Source organism: Mauremys reevesii, linkage group 5 (genome assembly GCF_016161935.1).
Source record: "Mauremys reevesii isolate NIE-2019 linkage group 5, ASM1616193v1, whole genome shotgun sequence".
NCBI classification, from domain to species: domain Eukaryota; kingdom Metazoa; phylum Chordata; order Testudines; family Geoemydidae; genus Mauremys; species Mauremys reevesii.
The window spans coordinates 5,338,604-5,363,396 of record NC_052627.1 but is presented as its reverse complement, the minus strand read 5'-3'; the positions used below and the strand labels follow the sequence as shown (position 1 = coordinate 5,363,396).

General features: G+C 45.7%; 1 protein-coding gene across 13 annotated transcripts in view; it reads right to left on the bottom strand.

The window, feature by feature from the left end:
* ADGRL3 (adhesion G protein-coupled receptor L3) overlaps positions 1 to 3,490 on the bottom strand; it is an 842,781-nt gene extending 839,291 nt beyond the window's left edge. For all 13 annotated transcript variants that reach the window (XM_039540335.1, XM_039540336.1, XM_039540325.1 and 10 more), the window contains exon 1: positions 3,167 to 3,490. The gene's annotated coding sequence lies outside the window, so the exon portion shown is untranslated. The remainder of the gene's footprint in view (positions 1 to 3,166) is intronic.
* Between the last annotated feature and the right edge of the window lie 21,303 nt (positions 3,491 to 24,793).

The window sequence follows — 24,793 nt, the reverse complement described above, 5'->3', positions numbered from 1 at the left end:
AGTGTATAAGTCAGACATGCTATACAAATGTCAAATACTAATATAGTTTGCCCATCCTTAATTCTTAATTGTTTTGTAGGTTATCCACTCCCATAAATCCTAAAGGAATTAGAAAATAATGGAAACAAATCTATTTTAATGTTCTTTAATCTTCTCAGATCACCAGAAATTACGTCTAATAAAACAACAGTGTTGGCTAAAGAGGTTCATGCCACACATTTATAAACTCGCCAAAAAGGAGATTGAAAAAAGCACACACACCCCCAAACCCCATTAAATATAACAGGCTTCACCTAGCACAAGTATTTTTAAAGATCTTCCAATTTATGCTTCATGGAAAGAATAACCTGGTTTCTCTCACAAGGCTGTGAAATACCTTGAGGAGCTTTGTAATTTACTATGTTGTAACACATGCAAAATGTACCACTGTCCAGTCAGTAGATTCAACGGGAGGTCTTACATCTTCACCTAAACTCTGCTCACATGTTACATATACCTAACGAAGCAATCACTTCTTTTATCGTCTGCAGACAATACAACCAACTGTATCTCAGGGAAGCAACAGGGTGTGTGCTGTATTCTTTAATTAACAAGAGCAGCTGGGAAATAAAACTCAAGCACTCCTACCACATCACCTTCGGCTAAACCCTACAATAGAGATGGACACAACTCTGATGACATCACAACCTGTGGAATGTATGAATACTATGGAACACATACTGCTAGGAAACAAAGGACATTGATGATACCAAATCTTCAAATGTACAGCCTTGGAGACACTTAGGATGAATTTTCTAGATTGAGAAACAAATCATTCCATGTTCCCTCAACAACCAACTCCTGTCTTGTGGAGCAAAATAGCTGAAGGGAGACTTGGTAACCTTACGCTTGCTAAACAGTATTAAATTGCTTATATATTCAAAAATTACAGTTCACTGTTCTTCTTTGGCTAACTTGCATTGCAATTAAACACGCTTTATAGTAATATTAAATGTTTCCTTTCCCCCATGCATTCCAAAAGATAAACTACATATTAAACTAAGTGAAGGGTGAGTCAAAATTCAATGTTTTCCTTTTAAGAACCTCAGCACATTTGGAAATGGATATACAAAGGATTTGCATCTGTGTTCATTCAGTTGTTGTTTTGGTTTGGTGTAGTAACAGGAGACAATACAGTTACCTTTAGTGCTCTACGCTAAATAAGGAAACCAGGCTTATAACAAACACCAAAACAGCAGCAGTTTGAATCACAACAAAGGGATTGTATCACCACTATTAATATTGCGGCTACTGCAATATGAGGTGAGTTTTTCTACCTTAAGAAAAACAAGTCATAATAGAGCATTAACCTTAAGTTTGTAACCAACATTGGCACCGATACATGGATTTTTCTCTCTTCTTGCTATTAAATAAGGACAGCATAGATTTTTCTCTTTTTTTGGACAGCAGTTCCTTTAACTTGTACACCTTATATAGCCCATAAAACTATAGAAGAATTTTTCCAAAATGAATACACAGTGGAAGCATTTTTGTACCCCAAACCCTGGAAATGATGATATATTGGCTCCACAAAACCCACACTATTTCTCAATATTGAACAGCTAGTATTGCCTACCTCTCTTACTAGAGAGCATTTCAAAATGATAATGGAGAAGCCTTCAAAAGACTTCATTGAAGAATGATTTTTTTTTCTTGGCTTGGTTTTGAAAATCTTGATCTAATGCTTTGGAATAACCGGTGCAACAATACAGAAAGCAATTATAACTAGCAGGCTGCCTATCTGTCTTATAAAGACACAGAAGGCATTTCCCCCTTGCCCTGGCTCTAGCCATCTCCACATTTCCTAAGCAGCTGGCTGCCTGGAATCCAAACCCGGAGTGCAAGAAGTCTAATACTTCCTAACGAGTAATGTGAATGGGAAAGTAAATACAACAGACATCGGTTGTTTTGGCTGTAGCTACGATAGTTGCAGCGATACACAGCGATTCATTTTTTCGGCTGTTTACAAATTGTTTTAACTACCGCAGAGAAAAATCACATGCGAAGCCCATTCGAGAGGTTCCCTTTCTAGCTAGCTCCCAGTCTCTCTCGCAAAAAAATATAAACATCTGTGCATCTATGGGGAGGGTGGGGGATGAACAAAACAACTGATCCTGGACTATATTGTTGCCATTGGCGACACTGTACTTAAGTCTGTTAATGAGCTCCAGCCCTCGAAGACGAAATCCCAGGGACACAGTGCAGATTTTGGGGCGCTGCACCTCACATCCTCCTGAGCACTAAATGCGCCGAGCTTTGTTAGACTAGACTATGGAGACGGGTTCCTGTACCGGGCTCACCGCCTGTACCAATCAGCAGCCGTGCAACCAGATTTCCAAGTTAAACAGTCACAGGATGATTGCAAAGGAAAGGCAAATAAATAATTAAATGGGCAAATAAAGCGAGCGCTCAAGAAAGGGATGTAATTTTCATTCTCCACCCTTCTGTGCCGGCCCCTCTGGCTCTGCTGTACGCCAGCCCTACTCCTCTAGCAGGCAAGGGGGCTGCTCTCCAAGGAAGGAGGGGGGACACGCTTGGATGGCTCTTAAAATCCTTTGTGGTCTACCTCAGCCGGGTCTCTCCCCGTTGCCGGGTGCGGAGGTGCTCGGAGAGGCTGGGGAAGGTAGGATGAAAACCTCTTCCCCCCCAGCTCAGCAGCATGCCCCATAGCCCCGCTGGCGCCCCCTCCTCGCACGCCGCCCAGGGAAGTGGTGGTTTATCGGGGCCACCCTTCCCTGCATCCCTGCCTGCAGCCAGCCACGGGCGGGTTTGCACAGCCGGCGTTTCGCAGGAGAACACCCACAAACCCAGCAGCCAGGCGCGGTGCCTTGCCTCGGAAGCCTGGGGGGGGGGAATAAAAACCCCATCGGGGCTCCTTTATCCCCCCTCCCGAACCCGAGCCACCCCTCCCTGCAGCCCAGAGCCATCACCTGCACCGCTCCCCGCCGGCCGGGCACCAGGCGCTGCCCGCGGTACGGCGCGGCGCGGCGCGGCACAGCCCGGGATGCGCGCAGCGCGATTTCCAGGACAACACACGCTCGCGGCTCCCGGAGGAAAGTATCCCGGGGAACCAGCACCGCTCGGCGCCCCGGGGGCAGGCGGTGGCGGGGCCCGCAGCAGCAGTTACCTTCAGTCCTCGCCGGGTCCGGAGCGCTCAGTCCCCATCAGTTCCTCAGCAACCTGCCGCGGCGGCGGCGGGGGCGGCGAGCTGCCTGCAGGAGCCGGCCATGGGCGCGGGGCGCGGGCTGGCCGCTGTGTCACAGCCCCGGGGGGCAGGAACCCGGAGTCGCTGCTTCGCCGCCTGCTCCTGCCGCTCCCTCAGCCCCCGGCGGCGCCGCCTCCCCGCTCCTGGCCCGACTTCGCAGCGCGGTTAGGGCAGCGGCCGGCGGCCCCGCGCACCCCCGGGAGCAGAGCGGCGGCTCGGCTGCGGCTGCGGCAGAGTCATTCCCCGGGCTGCCGCTGCTCGCCGAGCAAAGACGCCGCTGAAGAGAGACCAGGAGAGAAAACCATCCCCCCTCCCCCCGCGCCTTCCTTCTCCACCTCCTCCGCCGGCGGCACCAGCTGCGCTTCAGAGCCCCCTTCCCCGCCGCGCGGCCGCCTGGCTCTGCAGGGGGCTGCCGGGCCCCCCGCCCGCGCTGGGGGGCTGCGCTGCCGCCCCCTCCCCTCTCCTGCCCTCCCCTGCCGGCAGAGCCCACCCCTGCCGGGGCGGCGTGCGCCAAGCGGGGCTCGCTTAGCGAGCCGGGCAGCTGCGGGCGGGCGGGAGCCTCCTCCTCATCGCCGGGAGCCCGGCAACCAGCCGCCGCCTGCAGCCCCGGAGCAGCGAGCGAGCGAGCAGCGAGCCGGGCTGGGGATGCGGGAGGCGGCGCGGAGCCCTGAGCCAGGCGGCCGCACGCAAAACCCGGCTCCGGAGCCCAGTGCTGGCTGCGCGGACGCGGGCTCCACCTACCGCGCGGCACGCGCACTGAGGGGGCAGGCGGGGGGCTGCGCTGGCGGCTAACCCTCGCCCGGGGCGCCCTGAGCCCCCCCCCCGGGCTTAGGGGCGGAGTATTGGGGTGTAGCACCTTAGCGCCCACTGCAGCCCCGCGGTGCTAGGCGCTGTATATGCCCACACCCGGAGCCAGACCCTGCCCCCACAGAGCTTACCAGCTTAGCCCCCGAAGCACACAAAGGGGGGGGGCAGGGGAAACTGAGGCACAGACAGGAGGAGTCCCTTTCCTGTGGCACCCCAGCAGGTGAAGTTGTAAGACCTTTGAGGAAGGGGCTGTCTATTACCATGTGTATGGGAGAGTACAACTGGACCCTGTTCTGAGGGGGATCTCTAATGCAAAGAATACACATATTCATTATTATTAATAAAGTGAGGGGAAGGGAAAGCCCCCCTCCCTATCCTGCACAACAGCACAATGCCCCCATGGTCACCCCACTCTTCCTCCCTCTCCACCCAAGCACTCCTGAACTTCAGCACTGCCTTTTGGCCATGCTCCTGGAGCAGCATGTGTTACCCAAAATTGGGCCAGTTAGTAAGCTTAGGGTGCACTAATGACCCACCAGAGTTTGGCAGAAAGCAACACGTTTATTATATTGATAGATAAACTCAAAAGAAGGGGAGGGGTCACACTCACATACTCATGCTCCCAGGACAGGCACAGCACTGGAGATGTCAGGATCCTTCAAGGTAAGTGTCCCACAGAGCAGCCATGGATGGTGCGACGAAGGTAAGTTTTCCTGAGGCAGGATGGAATGTAACGCGGGGAACCACTGGCCAGGCAGTCTGGGCAAAGGGCCTTCACAGGAGGTACAATCTTGTGAGTGCACTGCCGAGCACATGGCCCCTTCCCCTTTTACGGACCTGCTCCTCATGGCCTACGACTAGAGATGACTTGGCCGTGTCTGGTTGGTCACACTCCACCTTGGGCCGTGTCAGTGAAATGCCCATGCACTGGGCGTGTGAGTGCTGCCTAATTAGAGTCCCAGATACCTTGTCTACCTGGGAGCTCTTCTGATCTTCCAGCTGTTGAACCAGCCCATTCATTCCACAAGCATTCCAGGTAAGGTGACCAGATGTCCCGACTTTATAGGGACAGTCCTAATTTTTTATTTTTTTCTTATATAGGCTCCTATTACCCTCCACCCCCATACCGATTTTTCACATTTGCTGTCTGGTCAACCTAATTCCAGGAGCAAGGGGAAAAGGGAAAGCCACTTCACAGGTATTCAAAGAGGGAGAGGAGACAAAGGAGGGGGGGAGGCGTAACAGACCTTTTGAACATACAGGTTATACATAGCATACAGATCACTGCTGCTCCTACAACACCATGCACCTCCAGGCTTCCTCAGCTGCAATCTGAAGCTGATGCCCATGCTCTCCACCTTGTCCCTAAAGCTTTCCATACCTTTCCTGTCTCACTCCTCTCTCCATTGCTCCTACCATCCAAAACCTCCTAGTTCTCCCCACTTCTCTCCTGGTACCCTGACCATAGCTCTATTTGCCTCGCCTACCCCTCCATTCAACCTCTCAGCTTCCCTTAGCTTCCTCTCCCTCTGCACAAAAGGGGTCTCAGATTCCATCCTCTTCCCTCTCTCCCACCCCAGGCTGCATATTTCTCTCTTCCCTCCCTACCCTGCCTCTCCTTGGACTTCCTCTTCCAGCTCTTCTGACAGGAGGGTTATTACTAGTAACTAGATCTTAGCCCCTGAGGGAACCAGTCTAAGAAGCTCCCACTCAGGTGGGATGTTCAGCCATGCTCAAGAGGAAACACCCTTCTAATTGGCTGCTTTCCCCATTGCCCTGCCTCCTAAGGGAAGAGCAGCCAATCAGGGTGGCTGCAGGAGTCAGGCAAAGCTCTCCCCTCATCCCCATCCCACAAAACTCTGGCTACTGAGAGGAAGCAGGGAGAGGGAGCAGAAAGAGCCCAGCAGTTCATACAATGAATCAGTCAGTTCTCTGCTCTTCTCCTCTCCCCTCTCCATACAAAATTACTTACTGTGCAGAGCTACAAAAGGATCTCACAAAACTGGGTGACTGGGCAACAAAATGGCAGATGAAATTCAATGTTGATAAATGCAAAGTAATGCACATTGGAAAACATAATCCTAGTGATACATACAAAATGATGGGGTCTGAATTAGCTGTTACCACTCAAGAAGGAGATCTCGGAGTCATTGTCAATAGTTCCCTGACATCCACTCAATATGCAGCGGCAGTCAAAAAAGCAAACAGAATGTTATGAACCATTAGGAAAAGGATAGATGAGAAGTCAGAAAACATCATAATGCCACTAAATAAATTCATGGTTCGTCCGCACCTTGAATACTGCATGTCATTCTGGACACTCTGTTGGGCTAGCCCTCCCCTCCTCCCCCCCCCATGGGAGGCTGGAGCTGGCGTCACTGCTTGGTAGAGCCCTGCTTGTCCCCCACCCAAGCCCTGCCTCCCCCTCTGCGTGGGGCTGGCATCGCCACTCGCTCCCCCTACATGTTCCTCCACACCCCACTTTTTGACAGAAGTGAGCATTTGTCCCATTTCCTCTTGCCAACTGATCAAATTGGCAAGAGCAAATGAGATCAATGCTCACTTTTGCCAAAAAAAGTCGAGACAGCCAGGTCAGAGCTTTAAAAAGAGACTATCCTGGCCAAAATGGAACATCTGGTCACCCTCTACGGAGAAGGGCAACAAAATGATTAGGGGTATGGAATAGCTTTCGTATGAGGAAAGAATAAAAAGACTAGGACTTGGGAAAGAGATGACCAAGATAGATAGAGATCTATAGAATCATGTATGGTGTGCAGAAAGTGAACAAGGAAGTGTTATTTACTTCTCCACATAACCAACCAGTGGCCATCCAATGAAATTAATAGGCAAACAAAAGGAAGTACTTCACACAACACACAATCAACCTGTGGACCTTGTTGCCAGGGGATGTTGTAAAGGGCAAAACTATAATGGGATTCAGAAAATAACTAGATAAGTTCATGGAGGATAGGTCCATCGATGGCTATTATCCAAAGATGGTCAGGGATGCAACCCCATACTCTGGCTGTCCCTAAACCTCTGACTGCCAGAAGCTGGCAGTGGACAACAGGAGATGGATCACTTGATGATTACCTGTTAGGTCCACTCCCTCTGGGGCACCTGGCATTGGCCACTGTCGGAAGACAGGATACTGGGCTAGATGGACCTTTGGTCTGACCCTGTATGGCCGCTCTTATGTTCCTGCAGTGCCAGGACTGGTAGGGAGAGGAGGGTGAAGAACTTCTGCAACTGCTGGAGGACAGAGGTGGAGGGCAGTACTGATATGGTGGCAGCACTGAGGTTTGGGGAGCTGCATATTTACTTGATGGTCTAGGGGGTGGGTAGATGTAGGGATGGGGGAAAACACAATTAATTAGATTTTTGGGGGAGACACTGGGACTGTCACACCATCAGATAGCCAGTAGTGGGGGCCAGCACCATGCTATGCATTTGGGAGAACTGGCAACACTAAGTCATACACGCACAGACATGGTGGATAAGGGGAGTTCAAAAATCAAGACAGAGCAAAAAAAAACAGTATAATTCTTTGGGCTTTTTAAAATAAATCTCTTGCCTTGGAGGCCAATCTCTTGACTTTTGGGGGTCTGACTACCGGGTTTTGAATTTGGAGGGTTAGCAATACTGTAAAGATGCTGGATGGTGTCAGGACACTCAGCAACAAGTCGCTTTAAAACCGTTCCAGCAGCTCACATCATTTTAAGAGCTTTGCAATCTGGGAGCTATTTGCAGTGTGCAACACTAACTTCATTGCTATGACAAATTCATAAACAATGTAACATATCTTTGTACGCCAGTAAATGATGCACTTTCTGTTAACTACCTGCATAACTCACCTATCTACACATATGCACATATTAAAAAGCCTCCAGTAACACCTTCTACCCCCTCCAGCTTTCTGTCTCTTTCCACTGCTTCTTCTTCCTGACTGCTCTCCTCTTTCTGCTTCAGCTGCCTCCCCACAGCTTTCCAACAAATCCCCATCTTTGCCCGAGATCCCCACCTCTCTACCTTATCCCATGGGTTCCCCTTGTGTCATCTTTGCCTGTGCTTCCCATCAGCTTCCAACCTTGTACCTAACTTCTCCCCCAGTGCCCACTTACATCCCTTTCAGTCCCCGCCTACCCCATTTTCCATGCCTTCCCCCTAGTCTCTTACTCCCCACCCCCGTACTCAACTTTCATCCTCCCAATCTATGTCTCTCTTCCACTCCCACACTTCCTGCTTCCACACCTCCACCCCACCCTACCCTACCCCATCCTCCTAGGTCTGCCTTCTGTCCCCTCCAATACCTGCCCTCCAGGAGTTCCCCCTGCAGTCCTTGCAGGAGAGGAAGCAGACTGGCAGTGCAGGTGAGAAGGGTGTGTGGGTTAGCTAGATTCGAGTTGGGAGAAGCATAGGTGGCGAGTTATATGAGCCCTTGGTGCCCGTGCGCCACCAATATTCAGGAACATGGGCCTGCCTCTGCCAATGTTTGGGCTGATATTTTCAGATCCATCCCATCCTTATGACGGACTGAGACAACCGCCCCGGGCCCCGCACTTCAGGGGGATGTGGGGTCCAGGATGGCATGGGGGAGCGAGGAGTCTGGTGCCGGCAGCAGCGAGAGACCCAGCCCCAGCTCACCCCACTTCACTTTGCCTCTTACCGCCCCTGCTCAACCCCTCCCTGCCCCCATTCCACCCCTTTGCCAACCGCCCACCCCGCCTCTTTCCAGCTTCCACCCCCTCCCCCGAGTGACACCGGGAGCCAGTGGGGCGGAGCGGAGTGGGCTGGGGCCAGGTTGCTCGCTGCTGCTGGTGCCAGGCCCCCGGCTAAACCCCCAGGCGGTCCTGGACGCTGCGTCCCCCTGAAGCCGGGGGCCCCCCAAAGCGCGGGGCTTGGGGCAGTTGCCCTGGTCTGTCCTATGGACAGGACAGCTCTGCTTGGATCCGTTCTGGACACCACCAAAAATTATACGCCGATGGGGAGAAGGACAAAAACACAGCTGTCTCTCTCCACGTTGAAAGCTTAAGGTGGGGGGCTGTGTGCCTCCACCCTTCTGGTAATTATAACTATGCAGCTGTAAGTAATAACAAATAGTATAATCTTGTTATTGTTAGTTTATACTTTACTATATTTTAGATGTTTGTAAAGGGCCTGGGGCTGGAAAGTGCTTGCTGAAATTATTAATATTTTTCTTGAGATTTTTTTGTTTGTTTTGTGCAAATGATGTAAAATTGAAATGTTTTCTATAAGAAAAGGCAGAAAAACTATATAGAGGTAAACTTGTCACATGTATAGAACACAAGTGCTTCTGGGGTGTTTTTAAAAAGTAGTAAACTTGATTCTACAAAGCACCCAGGGCTACATCTTTGCAGTCTTTCCTCACCCAAGATCCCCAGTGACTTCATGAACTGCAGGGTAAGCATCCCTTAGTCAGCAGACTCCCCTCTAGAGAACCAAATCAGGAATATAAAGGTACATAGCACCACTGTACCTGTTCATATATGAGAGTGGTGTAGTGAGGACTGTGTTAGGATTTCAAGCTACCACTTTAAGAGTTGGGCTTCCTGGTCCTGCTTACAAGCCAGGGGGCTCTGTAGGGAAGCATGGGAATGACAGGAGTCAGCCTGTAGCCAGCAGCTTAGAGTAAGGTGAGGTGAGTTGTGCTTGTGTTTTAGGGAGCAGCCAGTTTTCTCTCTGTTTTTTGGTTCTTGTGTGTTCTTGCTCTGAATCCTAAGAAATTAAGTAGCGTTACATTGCAACCTTCTAGCGAGAGCATTTTGTATTTCTGTCTAACTTCTCTTTCCGTATGCCATGAATATAACAATGAATAGTATACCAAATTATATCCCAGTCACCAGACACATCTGCACAGTCCTTGTACTCCCAATATTGTTTATGGGACAATGGGATAAATCCTGCTTGCCTAACTTGGTCCCTGATTCAGGAAAGCACTTAAGCATATGCTTAACTCCATTGCTACTCAGGGCAGCACTTAAGCTTCTGCTTAAAATTAAGCACATGCTTAAGTATTATCCTGAGTACAGAAGTTTTCCTGTACTTATGGTTCACCCCAGTTAGACTACTTTGATAAATCAGGGTCCTCAAGTCATTATTAGTGTGCTATGAGCAGAAAAGAGGAGCGAACGCACAAAAAAGAACAAGTTAATGCTTTGCTTTCTTGATAATATTATCAGAGCCTATATTCTAGCACCTGGAAGAGCAAAACAGAAGTATTTGAGCCAAGGAATAGGACAAATTTCAGTAGGGAAACAAAACTAGATTTTAAGAGTTATATAAGATCTATCCTGAGAGTTTCATTTTCAAATAGAACTCTGCTATGCAATATTAAGTAACACCTCGACATGTGATTAAAGAGAATGTTAAACATTATGTAATACACAGGTTAAGAAAAGAGTGTCTGTGCATCTGGGTATAGTGCTTAGATTATCCACAAATACATATAAAGAGATATTGTTCTTTGGTGCTAAATGATGTGATGCTCCCAAGTCACAGTGACAAGTTTAAAAAATGGCCTGGCATCAAAACAGTTCTATAATTTCATGACTATTCAGATTCTTTTACTACACTCATTGTCCTAGCATCCGGATGTTTTTGTCTACACAGGTGCTTGAATCCTGGGCCTTCAGATTAAAAATTCAGTACTTTACTGAACAAACTATATAGGCATGTCAGTCCAAATGCTTTTTCAGCATTATTGCTTGCCAGAATTCTGTCTCCCACAGCAAATCAGTGCTTCAGATTATGTTCCCCAAATGATTTATTTGAATATGATTTTGCTGTTTTCTGCTCATACTTCTAATTTCTCTAGGGTTTTTTTGTGTTATTTCTTTCCACGTGAGTGTTTGCAACACCCACCCATTTTAGTATCCTCTGCAAATGTAATTAACGTTCCTTTTACATATTCCTTCAAGATCATTAATGAAGATCTTAAATAAGATACACATCACTGCAGTATCCCACAAGTAGATATCCTTAGGTATGAATGCTGCCACATGGATAGCAACCAGTTCCTGATCCATGTGACAGTTTTTTATATCCAAGCCAATCTGAGTTAATTGTTAGAGTCAGGTTTCATTCCATAAGAGGCTATCACATGCTTTACTAAACTCCAGATCTAGTAAGCGTGTCAAGTTTCCTTCATCCACTAATTTTGTAATTCTGTCAAACAAAGCAATCAAGCTTGTCTGGCACCATTGGCTCTCTGTCTGTCTAACTGTGACACACCTCACCATGGCATCTGAGTGCCTGTACAAACACAGTCTGTTTTTCGCTTATGATTCCATTTCCTTTAGGTAAGTACCTGTAGATCTTTAATAATTGTTCCATTAATTTACTATGGATTAAAATTAGATTTAGCAGACTGTAACTGCCAAGATTAATGTGTTTTTCTTTTCTGAAGATTGGTACCACATTTGCTTTCTGCCATTCTCTAGTACCTCCTGATATTGTTGTAATGTTTCAGAAATATTTGTGGCTGTAAGGTTCAGCTACCAATTTCCCTAACATTGTGATACACGTCACCTGGATCAGCTGATTGGTATAGGTTCACATTTGCTAAGTATTGCCTCCCCTACTCTTTATGAATAGCATCTTTCACAAAGTTTTCATTACTTCATCATTGTTCAGAACTCCTTGCCTATATTTTTCTTTTAAAATTTAACACCTATAACATGTCAATACTATCAAATGATTTTAGAAATACATAGCATACATTTCCTTCCAGATCCCACACAACTGGACCCAGACCTACAACATGGCTCTCATTTCATATCACATATCTCCATATCAGCTTCATTACACCAGGGCCTGATCCAACGCACATTAAAAGACTCTTTTTGAGTTTGGGAGACTGATCCAAAGTCAGCTTTGGCATCGTCTTTGTTTCTTTCTCCTACTCTTGTTTTTGGCCCTGATTCAGCAAAGCACTTAAGCACATGCTTACCTTTAAGTCAGAGGGTTGGGTGGATAATCAGTTGAATATGCCGCAAGGCTGTGGCCAAAAGGGTGAATGCAATCCTTGATTGAATAAAGAGGGGAATCTCAAGTAGGAGAGAGATTATTTTACCTGTGGCTTTGGCAACAGTGTGACTGCTGCTTGAATATTGTGTCCAGTTCTGGTGCCCACAATTCAAGAAGGAGGTTGGTAAGTTGGAGAGGGTCAGAAAAGAGCCACAAGAATGATTAAAAACATGTCTAATAGTGATAGACTCAAGGGGCTCAGTATCAGAGGGGTAGCCATGTTAGTCTGTATCCACAAAAACAATGAGGAGTCTGGTGCCACCGGACTCCTCATTGTTTTCAAGGAGCTCAGTCTATTTAGCTTAACAAAGGTAAGGTTAAAGGGTGGCTTGTATACAGTCTGTAAGTACTTACATGGGGAGCAAATATTTAATAATGGCCTCTTCAATCTAGCAGAGACAGAGATAAAACGATCCAATGGCTGGAAGATGAAAGTAGACAAATCCAGACTGGAAATAAAACCTACATTTTTAACGGTGGGAGTAACCCCTGGAACAGCTTACCAAGCTTTATGGTGGATCCTCAGTGTCTGGCAATTTTTAAAACAAGATTAGATGTTTTTTGTAAAGATCTGCTCTAGGAATTATTTTGGAGACGCTCTCTGGCCTGCGTTATACAGCTAGTCTTGATCACAATGGTTCCTTTTGTCCGCAGAGTCTATAAATCTATGAATAAATCCATCCTTATCCAATAGAGCACTAAGCACAATCTTAGCTTTAAGTGCATGCTTAGGTCCTATTACCTTAAGTGGGACTTAAACACATGCTTAAAAATTAAGTGCTTTGCTGAATCAAGGCCCACATGCCTTCTTCCCTGCTGCCTCTATGCACTGAGCCATCACTCAGTCCTAGTACACCAGCCTGAGATTCTGTCCTGTGCCTTTAAGTCACCTTTGCACTCTTCTCCTGATCCAGGTCTGCCCCAGCCATAATTTAGACAGTCCTGGGGGCCTGTCTACACAGGGCCGGCTCCAGTGTTTTTGCTGCCCCAAGTGGCGGGGGGGGGGGAAAAAGCCGCAATCGGCGGTACTTCGGCGGCAGCTCTACCGCCACCGCTTCATTCTTTGGCAGCAGGTCCTTCACTCCGAGAGAGGGACCTGCCACCGAATTGCTGCCAAAGACCCGGACGTGCCGCCCCTTTGTATTGGCCACCCCAAGCACCTGCTTGCTCTGCTGGTGCCTGGAGCCGGCCCTGTGTCTACATTGCAGCAGCTGCAGCACTACCTGAAATCGCAAGAGCACGGCATGCTGCAGCTTCGCTCCTGACATGCCCCCTCCTGCACCTGTGCTCAGCTCTAGTATGCCCCACATGCCAAGTCATCAGTGGGGGTCCCTGGAGCTGTCTCCCTCAGTGCCGGCACTGGGGCAATTCTCCCACAACTGGAACTTTTCACCTATAGAGCTCCTTTGCACTGCTTTATCCAGTGTACAAGGGCCGGAGTGGAGGGTGCGGCTCTCATCCCAGCTCTCTGCCCTCTTCCTATTTAAATTCCCTTTTAAAGACTAATTTTACCCAGGACTACCCACAAAACTAGCTCATATCAGACACATTCTCTCTCTCTCCCCCAAATTAACTGGGGACAATCAACAAAATTCTGATTCAACCATCTCTGCTGATTTTAGTTCATCCCATCTTCTCTAGGTCAGTGCTTCAGATTGTAAACTCTCCAGGGTGGCAAAAATGCTGGAGCCGGCCCTGAGTACACAAAGGCTGAACAAGAAACCCAAAGAGGAAGCTACATGCAGTATTTCTAAGAATTGAATATATAGTATATAAACTTTTATTTCTTTTAATTTTAAAGGGCAGATTCAGCCAAAGCACACCAGCCAGGTAACCCCCCTTTGCATTGCGAGATCAGCATGAAGTGGACAAAGAGTACTAGCCCTTAATTTTGCAACTGACTTATTTGTTCAAAGGGCTTATGTTAGTGACTCTGGCTGTTATATGGAGTGAGGGACAGCCCCCGAGTCCCAGTGTCTCTGTAGTTAAGGTGCTCCCAGTGCACTCCTGCCTCAGGAGGAGGATGTGTTGCCTCAGTGCACAGTGGAACTTAGTCAGCAGCGTCACAGGGAGGCTTTCAGGCACGGATGACCAAGCTTGCATGCTGTTTTAAAAACAGGGTCAGTTGGACCAAGCAATCGAACAATCAGAGCTCTTGACACAGGTATTCAGATGCTCTCACACCACTGACTTATTACAGCCAGGAGAAATGTTGCCTGTAAATTAGCTGGGGAGGAAAGGCAGTGACTGGTTGAATTACCACTGATCTCACAATGGCCCCACTTCAGAATTAACTGGAGCTGTTAGCTCGAGTCTTTCTGTAGTCTGCATAATCATAGCAATTAGAGACAACAATAATTAATAACTTCCGTTCATTACAACCTATTTCCTTCAACTATAGCCCATCCACTAGATTTCAATTAATTTTTAACTATATGGAACGTGTAAGGTGTCTGCATTGTTCCATTCCTGAGACCACGTGGGACAAAAAAGACTGACTAGATGCTGAACACCTTAAAATTGATTAAAAACTATGTCCTTTAATGAACCAAATCATGGATTCATTTGTCAATTCTCAAAAAGTTCCTTCTGTATTTAAAAACAAGGGGCTGTCAGTTTTGGGGGAATGCGCTGCCTTGCACATACAAAATAAAGAGGTTGCACCGTGTATGTGCATGTGGCCCTGGAGCTGCCCATCCAGCCTGGGAAGAATGGTTCCCTACTATAAGCACCCCCCAGCCCTGCGATGGGGGTGAAGAACCCCAGGAAGAGCAGAGGTCAGGCTGAGGAGCTGGATAGGATTTGAGATTGGGGGGCAGAATTAACTGCTGGGCAGATGTGGGGGTGAGATCCTACAGTGGAGGCCAAAATCCCCTTACCTGATAAGGGAGAGCTGGCAACACTAATTGTCACCCACACATGCGGGATGGGCAGGTGGCATTCAAAGATCAAAAACAGAGGGAAAAAACACACGATGTAATTTGTTTTAAGTAATCTCCTGATTTGGGGGGTCCAACTCATGATTGGGCATCCCTTGATCAGGACATTCTTTGTAAATAAACAGGGTTGCACAAATGAATAGGCCTGACTTGGTATCATCAATTTCTCCTCCTAACAGGAACAACTCTGGGAGGACCTGTATGTTGGCCAGCTACTTAGATCAGAAGAGGCAACTGTAAAAATATACATCAAGAGTCTGGAACAGCCCTTAATGAATATATTAGGGGCTGCTCCAGGCTCTCAAGATTCATAAAATCAAAGTATATGCCTTGGTCTTCAAGTTGTGTATGGTATAGTCAACCATCCCATCAAAGAATACCCATTTCTAGTGGATTAGGAACTTGTACATGTTATGATAAACTCCAAAATATTAGCTGAAGGAAGGGAGGAAATCTCTCAGGCATATGTTGCAGAATTAACATACAATATGCATTAAGCTGATGTCCAGAAGAAGTTTCCAGTTCAGATTGCATGCTAGGCTTGAATGAAAGCTGAGCTCATGGAAGAAATATTGCATTACCCTTTAAGGAATGTGGACATATTGCTTTTTCAGTATCCTTAGCTAGCAGTATCTACAATACTAGCATCAGCTGTAACCACTTATCTTAGCTATCTCCCCGCAAGCAACAGTAAGACCAGAAAAGTAGGAAAAGTGGTAGTCTTACATTGACACCATTAGGAGGTTTTAAGCCATTTGTGAAACAAGAGTCACAAATTCTCAGGGGAAAGAAGTCAACATTATAAGCTGTCCTCCCCAAGGACTTTAACCATGATGATATAAATTTAGTATGTTCTGTATTAACGGTGAAATTCTAAACTTAATAGGAAATTAACTTCCTTTCTGAAGGTCACACTGTGATGTTAAATTGATTCTGATCATTTTAAGTACTAAATGCGATAGTTATGGGTGAATTAGGATAGATGGATGGATGGATGCAAGGAAGAAACCACCACCACCAATCAGCATGACATTCTGCTTTTTCCCTATCCTTTGCAGATTACACACATTCACCTGGAGCAAAGTACATGCTGCAAGGCATACAGGTTTGCAAATAATAAAATTGAGTAGACTTGTTTGTACCAAATAAGGAGACTCCATTCAAAGAAACACAGATAAAGGAAGATCTCAGCCAGATTAGTGGTGCATGCAGTTTAACATGAAGAAACATACATCAAATAAGACTGGGTCAAAACATAGCCAAAGGGATAATGCTGAAAATCATGGCTTTAAACAATGGATTATTGTATACAGACATGTAGTCTATCTTCTGAATCCTTTGTGGCATCTTAGAGGTTTTTAAGGTCAGGCTTGACAAAGCCCTGGCTGGGATGATTTAGTTGGGTTTGGTCCTGCTTTGAGCAGGGGGTTGGACTAGATGACCTCCTGAGGTCCCTTCCAACCCTGAGATTCTATGATTCTATGATCTTTCTACCTCCGGGGCTTCATTTCAGAAATCAGTGAAATTATTTAAAAAAAAAAAGTTAGCTTTTGTTTTCCTACTGCCCCTCATATTATACCAGTTCTCAAAGGAATATTGCACCCTTTTCTGTAAAATGGACCCGCACACTCTTGTCTCACATTCATTTTGTAAATCTTTTCAAACTCCCTCTGAAAGGTTCTCAGGAAAAGGATCTGAGATTGATGGGAGATGTAATCTTAAAATAGTCAGCGCAGTGTCTGGCAGCAATAAAGAAAGTAAACAAAACCCTGAGATGTATCAAAGGCACAGAACAAATCAGAAGAGATTATAGAAATATACAAAGGGCTCCAGAAACCATCACACCTGAAGGACTGTGGAAAATGCTGGGTGCCATATTACAGGCTATTGACAAGATGACAGATGTGCAAAGACGGCAGCTGGAATGCGGGATAGTCTTAAATGTTTATAAAGAGGGCTATAGGTTAACCCAGTTAGTTTTGTACTCCAAAAAAGGGGGGATTAAGAAGAGATTTCTAATATATAAGAGGAATACAATTGTGTAAGGTAAAGAAAAATGAGCAGGATGTAGCTAAAAATGTTACATAAAGGAAAATAAGATGCCATATGTAGTGTTAGCAACCAACACAAAGAAAGGGTCACATATTAGCCATTTAGAATACTAGCTTAGCCCAGACTGCCAGCCAAATGAGCCAGAGATGTTGGTCTATAACTGGGGAAGATTTTCAGAAGCCCCTATGGGATTTTTGGAGCATTAATCCCATTGAAAGTCAATGGGAACAGGGCTCCTAAATCCCTTCAGCACTTTTGAAAACCTCCTCCATTTATCTCTGTTCTTATGGCTATAGCTTCTATGCATATTAAGTGAAATAACTGGCATGTAGCATGGGTTGCAGATTGACCAACAGTAACCCATATACATTTGTGCGTTTCTGGTATGTCTTTGAGCTTGCACTTATGTGCTAACCAGTAGTCTGATTTGGGTAAAGGAATTCACTGACAGTTTCAGTTTTTTAAAAATCCATCCCACTCAAATCATCCCTACCTAGTGTCTTCTTCTGAGGTATGAGATAAATGGCTCAGCTCTGTATTCCAGGAAGTTTTCCAGATTAAGCCAGATTCCTCTGTGTGTCACATGTACCACAAGGTGCATCTGAGTATATACTAAGCTGTGGGAAAAATCAGGAAGAGGCTAGAAAAGTGACTTTTGTCAATCAGAATGAGAATTTTTCCCAGGCGGTAGATAGAAGAACGTTCTGCAGATGGAGGACAGTTGTGAATATCCAACAAGCAGTCACAGACCAAGTGGTGGCATCTCTCAGCAGGGTGTGATGTAGCTGGTAATGTGGCTACTGAAATAAATTGCCACATCGGCCCTATGACGAGGACATCAAGGTGAATAAAAACTGCCTTAAAATAAATCTTGCTGGGGCAGGTTGGGTTCGGTAGCCTCGGTAGGCAGCTCATGCAGGAGAAGGGAAACTCCGACTGCAAACTAAGGAGGTTAGGCTTGGATGCCTGACCTGTAAAGCTTGTCTAATAGATATGCTTATGTGAACTGGTGTCCATGTCAATTGTCCCTCAGAGGGCTAGAGCGTTCCTCACAAGCGACGTAGAATCACCTGGCCTGATCGCTGTAACTGGGCAAGGGCTGCTAAAGTTAAAGAAGTGAGTGAGCAAGTGGAGTAAGCGAAGGTATGCAAGATGGAACGTAAGAATGCTGACGGGAAGAAGCCTGGAGCTGTATGAGATCTTAAAGATGGGAAGAGTAAATATGGGATGTGTACAAGAGACTAAATGGAAAGGTTGTAAAGCGAAGATACTAGTGAAGGGTTACAAAAATCTACTATTCAGGGATTTCAACCTCCTGAAATAGTATTGGAGTTATTCTGGATGAAACCAGGCAGAGGTACGTAACAGAGGTTACCAGAAGTTCGGACCAACTGATGAGAAGTAAACTGTGTTGGGAAGAGGTAACTCTCCGTATAGTAAAGGGGTGTGCATCACAGTTAGGAGATGATCAAAGGTAAAAAAAGGAGTCTTTTGATGAGTTGTGCCTTAATTGGAAACATACCATCCAGTGAGAAGATAATTATGGGAGCACATCTAAACGCACATGGAACTGCAAAGACTGGATATGAAACAGTCTATGGAGGGCTCAGCCTTGGAACCAGAAATTTGGAGAAGGAAATGGCCCTACAGACTTGTCTGGCACTGGTGACTGCAAACACACACTTTCAGAAGAGGGAAAACCTCATAACCTAAGCCAGTGGAGGACACGAGTCCAAAATGAATTTCTTTTTAAAAGAAGTGATCATGAATAATCAATTGTAAAGTAATATCCAGCAACTACATTGTGATATAATGCAGACTTCTTATGGACATCAGAATGCAGAGAAGCTTGGAAACAGCTGAACCCCCTAGGCACCACAAAGGCCTAAGTGGTAGAAACTTAAAGATGGGAATGAAAAAAATCTTTAAACAAGAAGTAATGCATATATTTCCTGACTACACACAGGGGTATGTGGAGGACAACTGGTACAAACTAAAGTTAATGTAGCTGGAAATGGCACATGACTTCTTAGGATTGATGAAACTGAAAAGGATACAAAGGGATATTTGGTGGCAGAATCCTCAAGTTAAAGAATTCATTGAGAAGAAAAAGGTAACTTAAAAAATGGCAGGCCAGTGGCTTGAGCAGTGTATATGGAGGCAAAAAAAGAGGTCAAAAGGAATGTTGTGACAGCTAAAAATTTGGCCTGTGATGAGCTATACAATCAATTAGGAGGATATGATGGAGAAAAGCCCATCTACAAACTTGCTAAGGCAAGAAAGAAAACGAAGAGGGATGCAAACGAGTTTGCTTATATTAGAAATGAACGTGGCATACTGAAAATGAATGGTGACTCAATCTATGATGTCTGGAGTGATTTTATTGAAGAGTGATGAATGAGGAGACTCCAAGGGAGGAACAAAGAACACATAAGCCAAACCAGACATAACAGATTGCGTACGGGAGGAAGAGGTTGTAGAAGCACATGACGAAGTATCAGTGGATGTGCTAACGAATCTGGGAAGGGAAAGTGTCGCATATTTTATGTCTGTTCAATGGTATTCTAAGAAAGAGAAAATTCCAGATGAATGTCATGAAAGCTCTTTGTTGCCCATTTTTAAACATAAAGGAGATATTACACTGTGTGCTAATTATCGCCCAGTTAAGCTAGGGTGACCAGATGTCCCGATTTTATAGGGACAGACCCGATTTTGGGGTCTTTTTCTTATCTGGGCTCCTATTACCCCCCCATCCCGATTTTTCACATTTGCTGTCTGGTCACCCTAAGTTAAGCTGATGTCACATGCTATAAAAGTATGGGAGAAGATTGTTGAGTAGCATCTGCATGGAACAGTTGAAATTTAGAATGGTCTAGCTCAGTGGTTTGAGCATTGGCCTGTTAAACCCAGGGTTGATGAGTTCAATCCTTGAGGGGGCCATTTGGGGATTGGTCCTGCTTTGAGCAGGGGGTTGGACTAGATGATTGCCTGAGGTCCCTTCCAACCCTAATAATCTATGATTCTAATGGTCAGCATGGATTTATGCCAGGATGGAGTACAATTGACACCATGTTTGCTCTACAAATCCTCATGGAGATGTACAGAGAAAAGAGATGGCAACTGGGTATGGTCTTTGTGGGCTTGGAGAAGGTGTGTGATCATGTACCAAAACAATTTGGTGAAGTTTGTAATGGAGAGGCGTGCCAGAAGGATCTGTCCATCTAATCCAGGTTATGTATGATGGAGTGACTACCATAGTCAAAGCCAAATGCGGCTACATCAGAGAATTTCCAATAAACATTGGCCTGCATCAGGAGGCAGCATTGAGCCGTTTTTTGTTTGCAGTTGTCATACGCTGGAATTATTATTATTTCTGCAGGATAATACCAGAACACTAATTTAACCATAAATTCCTTTATTAAATCCAAAGACTAAATTGTATTTATACAATTGCTCTATACATGCCTAAAAATCCTAAAAAACCAAGCCATTTACTACATCCAAACAGTAGCAAAACATTTATAAGCATTAGCTCATGAAACTTACAAATGGGATAATCCCAGAGGTGCTTAGACCCAGGTCCAGCTCCAGGCACTAGCTGAGCAAGCTTGTGCTTGGGGCGGCAGATTCTACAGGGCGGCATCCCGTCCATTCCTAGGGTGGCACGGCCGCTTGCTTGCTTTCTTGCTTTCTTTCTTTTGTTCGCTGCTCTGGCCGCCCTGTAGGGGGCGGAGGAGGGGAGCGCCCTGCAGCAAACTCGGCAGGGCAGCCCACGTCCTTCCCTCCCCGCCGACTGGAGTGGCGCAGAGCCCTCCCAGTAGGCGGCGCGGCAGTCGGGGCTGCATGGCGAGCTCCCCGCTGAAGCGCTGGCCGCTCCCCTTCTCTCTCCCCCCCCCGCTCCCTCCCCCTCCCCATTAAACTGGGCGCGCACTCTGCAGCACAGGGAGTCCCTCTGCACCGTGGCTCTGGCCACCGTGTAGGGTTTTTTTGTTTTGTTTTTTCCCCTGCTTTGCTGGCCGCGCCGTTGTTTCTCCCCCCCCACCCCTGCTTTGCCGCTCCAGCTGCGCCATTTTTGTTTTGTTTCCCCCTCCCCCGCTGCGCCGTGTTTTCTTTTTTTTTTTTTTGCTTTTTTGGGGTGGCAAAAAAGCCAGAGCCGGCCCTGCTTAGACCCATATTAGTTGGCTTGAACATGGTCAGGCAGGTATTAGCAATGAACTCTTTAAGAGTTTACTTTTTATACCCATTAACAAACAAGTGATGTTATTGCCAGTTACTGACTTCAGCTACAAATCTATTTGAGACAGTTCACCCTTATTTCCAGTCTTCATCCAGGTAAGGTTTACAACCTCATTTCTCCCCAAGGCCTTTCCTCACTATCTCTTCCCCTCCTTCTTGCTGACCAATAACTTTTTCTTTACACCTGGGTTCAGGTAGGCCCTAATTTTAGAGAGAACATTTGCATGTGGGCTCTTTTTAAGATAGATTCTCTTTGTCTTATTTAAAACCATCTGCAGTCACCCCTGATGGTCAGAGGCCTTCTTTCTATAGACTTCCCCTTATCTCATTAGTTATTCTTTGAGCCAGACAGCCTCCTTATATCATTCCTTCTGACCTTATAACTCACCATTTTCAGGGATTTTTTTACAACACCTATTTCTTTAACCAAATGTAAACTAACTTTAATTCTCTGATTTTATACACCTCTACCCCGATATAACGCTGTCCTCGGGAGCCAAAAAATCTTACCATGTTATAGGTGAAACCGCGTTATATCAAACTTGCTTTGATCCACTGGAGCGAGCAGCCCCACCCTCCTGGAGCGCTGCTTTACTGCGTTATATCTGAATTCATGTTATATTGGGTCGCGTTATATCGGGGTAGAGGTGTATTTATTCTACATCGGGGTGTGAAAAGTGAGAATATATGAAAGGTACCCCCTTAGAATATGCTGTTAGCTGTTAATTTAGGGTACATCTATACTACTCACTGGATCGGTGAGAAGTGTTCGATGTATTGGGGATCGATTTATTGTGTCTCGTCTGGACGCGATAAATCGATCCACGAATTGACACCCGTTCTCCATCTCAGCAGGAGAAGTAAGTGGAGTCAATGGGTGAGCTGCGGCAGTCGACTCGCCACCGTGAGGACGGCCAGGTAAGTCAAACTAAGATACTTCAACGTCAGCTACATGAATAGCATAGCTGAAGTTGCATATCTTAGTTCAACCCCACCTGCTAGTGTAGCTCAGGCCTTAGTGATATGTGCAGAAGATTGTGAGATCCTGCAAACCAGTGTCAACGCAGTTTTGAGCAGGTGGGACTTATAGTGAACATTGGTAAGACTGGAGCTTTGATAACTGAGGGAGGAGGACCCACTATAAAGGGTATTACAGGCAGAGAGCTTAAAAGAATGAAAGCATTTAAATACAAAGGATCTAATGATTGCTGACAATGGTGCCTTTCTGAGTGATGGCACGGTCTTGTACCAAAGTTGATTGGTGCAAATGGTGGGAGCTGATCCCATTTCTCTCTGATAAAAGGATACCAATAAAGTTAAATGATAGAGTGTATAAAACTGTAATTCAAGCCATCGTAATGTACAGAACTGAGACTTGGCCAGCCACAAGAAAAGAAATCAGTATACTCTCAACCACAGAAATGGAGAAGTTGAGATTGTCAAATGATTGGACACTCGATGATAAAAAAAGAAAATGAGGTTGTGAGGGTCCTGCTCTGGGTTGCCCCAACTGAAAACAAGTAGAGGGAGGCTTAGCTATATTAATACGAACATGTCCAGTGGAGACCTGAGAGTTATATTAGTGGGATGATCCTTGCAATCATCATGGATGGAAAACAACCAATGGGAAAGCCAAAGACTCTGAACATGGACTGGACATCAGTGGACCTTAGAGAGACCAATTTGCATGACAGCCAGGCATACAATCATGAGTTTTGGAAGAAGGCTATAAAAGTTACTGACTTCAAATAGGAAAGTGGCAAGAAAGAGGAAGAACACCTATACATTGAATATATGAGTAGTGCAATGGACAGAGAATTAGGACCATGATTTTCCAAAGCATTTGAAATACTTTTCAAAACTGTTTTGGTGCCGAGTTTGAAATACCTTAGAAGGGACTAATACTCAAAGAGTATAGAAACTCAGCATTTTCAGAATAAGCCCTTTTACGCTGTCTCAAGTTTACCCATGAACTGAGGCATCCAAAATCACTAGACACTTTTGTGTCAAGACCAACAACTTCTATTAACACTAATGGAAGCTTCAAGTCTGATTCCCCAAACACAGTACTGTTCATCTTCTGTGTTCTTCAATATTCCAGATAATGTTTAATTATATTGTACCTGAAAACTTGAGTAATGGGAAGTTCTTTGAATTCAGCCTTTGTGTTTCAGTATCTATCCAAAAGTTTAGCTCTATATGAGGTGGAGATAGTATTAATTTTGACTATGGCACATGAATCAAGCATTTTGCTGTTGGCTTGTTCTTTCCTTTCAAACATCCCACCAGTGTTAGGATGCAAGGACAGATCGGCAGCTGAGTTTTCCCCCAGAAATAATGCAACAATGGGACAGATTCTCAGCTGGTGTATATTGGAATAGCTCTACTGACTTCAACTGGGATATGCTGAATTATACCAGAGGAGAATGTGGCCATTTGCCTCCAACGCATGCCACAATTCCAAATTGCTACTACAAGCTATGCACGAACTGCAGTATGGCTATTTCCCCACAATGTTTACTACACAGTGCTACATGTTTGCTAATGACATTTGAAAGGAGCTGGATACCACAGAGTTGGCAGGCAAACTTTGTCAAATATGCTGCGATTGGCACAAATTCTATCTTTTTAATCACTCGTCCAAGTATCTTGGATGCCCACCATAAGCTTCCTCTAGATCATGCCCTACTCTTCCGTGCAAAGCTTCCTAAAGCTGTAGAACAGCCTTCTTCTTTGAGAAAGAATGCAGAAAAGTGTGTGTGTATCTGTGAGTATGCATATGTGCATGTGGGTGGCATGTGTCTGCGTGTGAAAGGGGAGTGAGGACTCAGCTGCTAGCAGGAGATTTATGAACAATTGGATGGCAACATCATTCCACTGAGCTCTGTAATGTTTCTATTCCAAGTCTATAAATACGACTGAATTCCAACATGCTCTTTTTATGGCCACCATTTCCTGCGTTGTCAGCTGTGCTGCATACCAGCCATTCACACTAGTGTTGCAGAAGGTCCATTAGTTCTTTTATCTAGGCTTGTGCTGGTGGGATTCTACTAGCTCTAAGCATGTATAGAATAGGTGACCCACTAAAGCCTCGTTCTCTTAGCCACCCAAGGCTTGGTTTTTGCCTTTTTCCAAGAGAGTGGAAGTTTTATTGTTAAGAGATTTTATAGCCCTTGTGCCTCCAGATGTTTGCTGCCTTTCCATTGACTGACATGCATGCGACAGATGTTGCAAATTGAATCAATGGATAAACACCTGTAGAGTGCTGAGTTATCTTGTTATGATTTGAAGCATCCATGGCTATCTAGACCCTGGGGCACTTTTTCTGTCCTAAAGCAAAGTATAGTTATTTCTTACACCCGGTGTGGAACAGAAAGCTCCCAAATCTAATTTGTAGTGAACAGAAGCTCACCTCATAATGTTACCATCCCAATTGCCACCTTTGCTGGTAGTTTTAGCAGAGGGCTGA